The sequence below is a fragment of the Glycine max genome, chromosome 11 (genome assembly GCF_000004515.6).
Source record: "Glycine max cultivar Williams 82 chromosome 11, Glycine_max_v4.0, whole genome shotgun sequence".
NCBI classification, from domain to species: Eukaryota; Viridiplantae; Streptophyta; class Magnoliopsida; order Fabales; family Fabaceae; genus Glycine; species Glycine max.
Window position 1 is genome coordinate 29,160,347 of NC_038247.2, and position 6,000 is coordinate 29,166,346.

Here is a 6,000-nt window from a genome sequence, read left to right on the forward strand (position 1 = left end):
TTTTTTTGCTTTCTCCCGCTCTTTTTCTTCCGAGGGTAAGGATTGACATTCTCACCTTGGGTCAAGGTTTATGGTAAGTTGGGATTTTAGCTCAAGGCTTGTAGCACGGTTGGACATGATATATGTCAGGGTTTGGTTTAGTTCAAGGATAAAAGGGGATGTCTCACATTATTTCCATGACACAAATGCAACAATGATGATTTGGAAATTGTATGCAAAACTAGTCATGCATGCACCTATGCGGACACTCAAGTGTCAAACTTTTATGGTCATGTGATGCTAGGGCTCATGACTCATTTCCTCTATTTTAAGTCAACCCAATGTTTCCAAAAATATTTTCTTTTATCAATTTGTGCATTTATCCGAGTCCATTTTGGGTCTTCGGGAAAAATTTTCACAGCATTCACCCTTCAGGTGTATACACCTTTTTTCTCAAAAACTAGTCATGATCAGTAAATTTTTCAAAGAAAAGTTGGAAGTCATCTCTTTTCAAAAGCATGTTGGTTTTTCAGCTAGACAACTTATTTTTCTCTTTTCTCTTTTTCTTTTATCATTATCATTTGTTTATTTCTTTTTCTTGTTTGTTTTTGTTTTTTCCTTTTCTTTTCTTCCATGAGGTATTTTGCTACCTAAACATGTGTATATTTTTGTGAGGTAATTTTGCTATATACATGCATATCCAAGGTATCTTGCTACCTAAACATACATATATATTTTGTGAGGTATTTTTTGTTTACATACATGCATATCTAAGGTATTTTCTACCTAAACATACATATATATATATTTTGTGAGGTATGACTACCTTTCGAGCTTGTGCTTGATTTATTTAAATTCCTAGGATCATGATCAACTAGGTGTGTCCTACTATGACTTGAGAAACAAAAGTGATCAAATAACAAGCAGAGATTTAAAAGGTACTAGGTTGCCTCCTAGTAGCGCTTCTTTAACGTCTTGAGTTGGACGCATGATGACTTGTCGGTGACGGACCTAGTACTTTGCTTACCTTTGGCTTTGGAATATGGTCACCTATTGGTCGGCCATGTGTCGTATGGAATGCTCTAACCTTTTTGTGGATGAGCAGAGATGAACTCTAGAGGTGGTGGCGGTGCGTTTGTTGCCCGTTGCCAGCCATCCCTAGGTTGTTGTGGTGTTTCGCCCTGCGCCTGCCTGGGGGTGCAATACTTCTTGATGAAGGCTTGATAAGTAGGGGACCTGATGACCTTGCCGGGGGTGACAGGCACTCCGTAGAACTGACAAAAGCACGTAATCAGAGCTGGAAACCCCAAGACCCTGTTGGACTTCTCCGGGTCCACTGGGAGTCTTGCGAGCACGATCCCTGCAAATAGTGGATGGTATAAGAAATCAGTTGAACCATATGCATACTTACCTATGTCAGGACGACACAAACCAACTGATACATCCGCAGGGGGAGATCGGCATTGCGGTCACTGGGAAGAACATTGCTAAGTAGCAACGTCATCCATATCTGTGTAAGAGTGGTCATGTTCGTGCGCATGATCCACACTTGTCTCTTTGTAGCGGCACGGGTGAAATCTTGCCTCGGTATGCATAGTAGCTGCGTGATAGCCTCCCTCTCTGGTTGTGCTCGCACAGTTGGCCCTCCTCCAATATCAGGGGGTGGCCCAGGAAAAAGAACTGATAAAGGGAAACTGCTATCCCCTTAACCGGGAGCGCAAGTCTCGATTAAGCATTAAGGGTAGAGGACCTTAAATTATCTTAAGGTGTGGATGTAGAGCCCACTGAAAGTGAGGACGCGTAGCCCTCTAAAGGCGAGGGCGTGCAGCCCTCTGAAGTTCAGGACGTGTCACCTTTTGAAGGCGAGGCAGTGTAGTCCTATGATGGCGAGGACGCGCAGTCCTCTAAAGGTGAGGGCATGTCGCCCTACGAAGGCGAGGGCGTGTAGCCCTCTGAAGGTGAGGACATGTAGTCCTCTGAAGATGAGGGCATGTAGTCCTCGGAGCTAAGGGCGTGTAGCCCTCTGAAGGTGAGGACGTGAAGTCCTCTGAAGGTGAGGGCGTGCAGCCCTCTAAAGGTGAGGACGTGAAGTCCTCTGAAGGTGAGGGCATGCAGCCCTCTGAAGGCGAGGACGTGCAGTCCTCTGAAGATGAGGGTACTAGTACCCAAGGGTCCATCCTTATGAGAAAGCAAGAGATCGACTCATCGAGGGAGCCGGTGATCCCAAATTCAAAAGATTTGGACATTTAGATGTTGGAAATCTATGATGTTTAGGGATGCAGATGCATGCAACCTTTGTTGTGAAATTTGGTAAATGCGGACTTCATATGAAACAATGCAATGTAATGGAAAGTTTGTACAATGTTCATGACATTCTTTCCTTATTTTATGATTTTGAAATTTTTTTTTTTGGAAAACACAGATTGACTGTCCTTTTGAAAGAGGTGATAATTCATGCAACCTCATCCTATCTTTTGCAAATCTCTCCGGGAACTCCCTTAGAGTGTACGTTCTGTTTGAATTCCAGGGCTTGTCTCCCCCCCTTTTTCTATTTTAAAAACATCGATGGGTGAGAACTTTTGATCAGCTCCTGTGTTCACTTGAGGCTCATGCACGATGCCCCTCATTGCCCCAGTGTAAGGCTTTGAGGTACCAATTGTTATCTTTTGTCATGACCTTACAGCTGGGAACCTATTGGGTGAGAACTTCTAATCTGCCCCTAGGTTCACTTGAGGTTCATGCACGGTGCCCCTCATTGCCCCAGTGTAGGGCTTTGAGGTATCCATCTTTGTTTTGTCTTCATAACCTTGTAGCAAGGAAGAAATAATAAAAGCGGTTGATTCTCGCAAAAAGAATTTTTCAAGGACGACAAATAGTTGAAGGATTTTTCAGTTGATGGATTAAGTCAAATGACACCTATGTAGAAGCAAGATGTTTTGATGTCTTGATGATGCTAAAGGATCAAGTGCTTCTAAGTTTTATTCAAGACAAGAATCCAAGAAAATCAAGATATATGATCAAGATGATCTCTAGAATCTTTAGGAAGAAGTTTCCAAATTGAAAAAACAAAAGGTTTGACCAAAGAATTCTATCATTCCAAATTGAGATTTTCTCTCTAGTAATCGATTACCAGCAGCTGAAAATGTTTATAACAGTCACTAGAAATTTGAATTCAAAATTTATAATGTGTAATTGATTACGCATGGATGGTAATTGATTAGCAACAATTTATTGAACGTTTTAATTCAAATTTTAAAGCCTGTAATCAATTACAAAAGTCTTGTAATCGATTACCAGAGGGGATTTTCAGAAAATAATTTCGAAAAGTCACATCTATTCAAATGTTTTATGAATGGCCATCAAAGGTCTATTTATATGTGACTTGGAAACACGAATTTAAGGAGAGTTTTCTTTGCCCAAAAAGTTTTATCCTCTCAAAAGATTAAGAGAGTTTTTCTGAACTGAAATGTCTTATCCTCTCAAAAAGATTCCTTGGTCAACCACTTGCATATTCAATAAGGAATTTTGATTGATCTTCATTGTACAATCTATCTCTTTCATGAGAGATTTCTTCTTCTCTTCTTCTTACTTCTGAAAAGGGATTAAGAGGCTGAGAGTCTCTTGTTGTAGAGGATTCTTGAACACAAGGGAAGGGTTGTCCCTGTGTGGTTCAACTTTGTAAAAGGAGTTTTACAAAGAGAGTGGAAAATCTCAAGTGGGTTGCTTGAGGACTGGACGTAGTACGGGAAGTGGCCGAACCAGTATAAATCAAGTTTGCATTCCTCTCTTCCCTTAAACTTCTTTTATTTATTGCTATTTATCTTTTGCTTTAGAGAAGTTTATTTTGAATTGTCTTCTAAGGGTGCATTGTTAATCCAAAAAGAGAGAGTGAAAGTTTAATTGGGGAATAGTCTTTGTATCTTAATTCAACCCCTCCCTTCTGAGGCCATTTGTCCAACATCCTATTCTTGATAACTCACTTCTCTCTAAAAAGACAAACTTTCCGGAATGAGGTCACATGAACGTCTTGAAAACACAGTCAATCAAATGCTTTTTTTTTTCTTTTTCTTTTTGAACTTTTTTTTAAACTTATTTGTTTTGAACTTTACTCGTTGTTTTACGGCACCCCCACCAACGTGCAAGGTGAGTAATTTCTGATTGAACGGTCTTGGAAGTCAGCACTTAGGAGCGCATGTCGCTCGAGCAAACAAACCAATGGCCTACACTTACATTCCGGTGGAAGTTGAATAAGCAAAGATGTGTTTCTGAAAGGATGAGAGACAAGGATGTCAAATTCATCCATTATTTAGCATTTGTAATTATGGTTTACAATAATGGCATAAACTTGAAAATCCTGATGAGTCATTAGAGACATCTAACAACATCTTTCAAAATTGCCCCATGTGTGGTGTTGTTTGTCAATGTTAGGATTCACAAGCGATTCTCCTCAAATTTCAGCCAGACCACATCAATTTAGACTTTGCACCTTACGCTTCAGGGTCATACAATGCTCAATGGAATGCCCCGGGGCTCCTCCATGATAAGCACACATTGTGTTCGAGCCGTACCCTCGGAAAAATGGAGGTTGAGGAACCTTGGTTGGGGTTATGGCTACCATTGTAGTATTTAGCATAGGACACCAGAATTGGGGTGAATTCTATAGGCTTTTTTGCTGCAAAATTCCTTTCTTGGTTGGTGTTTTGGTTTGTGCTAAAGGTGGTGTTCGTCATTGGAAGTGTGGTAGACAGGCTTTGTGGTTGATTTAGGGATGGCCTTTGTGGATAACTGGGTGGTGGGTAAGAAGAGGGTTTGTTATTGGCTGAGTAATGACATTGTTGGGTTGGTGGGAAACTTGGCCGTATAGGAATGGCAGTCACAACATGGGTTTCTCCCTCCTTCTCATCCTCTTCATTTGCCCCAGTTTTCTCATTCCTCAAAGCAGGATGATTAATTTTGACTCTTTTCAGACCCACTTCGATCCTTTCGTTGGCGAAGACCAAATCTGTAAAACTTGAAGGTGTGTAACCCACCATTTTTCATAGTAGAACACCGGTCATGTGTCTACTATCATTGTGATAATCTCTTTCTCTGTTATTGGGGGTGCTACTTGAGTTGCCAAGTCTGTCCATCTTTGGGCGTATTCTTTGAAAGATTTGTGCCCCCTTTTTGCACATGTTCTATAGTTGCATCCTATCCGGAGCCATATCAGAATTGTACTGACACTGCCTAACGAAGGCAACCATTAGGTCCTTCCAAGAATGGACTCGGGAAGGTTCCTAAGTTAGTATACCAGGTGACAATTGTCCTACTAAGACTTTCTTAGGAAAAATGTATCAACAGTTTCTCATCTTTTGCGTATACCCCCATCTTCCGACAATACATCTTTAGATGGTTCTTGGAGCAAGTAGTCCCCTTGTACTTTTCAAAGTCTGGCACCTTGAACTTGGGAATGACCATGTTTGGGTATTAGGAACAACTCTTCTAGGTTAGCAAAGGCATAATCTTCACCTCCTTCAATGGCCCTGAGCCTTTCCTTTAGATGATCCACCTTTCCCTTTTCAGGCATAGCAGGAGGGGCTCTTCCCACCGCAAAATGCAAGGGTTGTGGTTGTGGGTGAAACTGAGGGCCCTCCAAAGTGTTTGGCATGGGTATACCACCAACTGCTTTCCCTTCAGTGGCATATCCGAGGCAAGGCTCGAAGTCGGTTAGATTGTGGTGGGGAATTTCATGTGCCTCCCCCATGGGTTGAGAGACATGTGCATGATCTATTTTGGGGTTGTTGGCTCTCAATGAGTATGGGTGCGGAGTTATTGACATCCTCATTGGGAGTGTACGCCACATTGGGAGGCAAGCCATATGGCGGGAAGGTATGCTTGTTTTGAATTTGCACATCATGTGGTCATCCATACTTCCCAAATCTTTGCCTACCATATTTGAGGTTGGATGATACATTTGCTTGAGCCAGATGGGGGCATTGGGTTCGCCTTAGCGACAGTGCTGGTAGCAGCAACTATAACCGC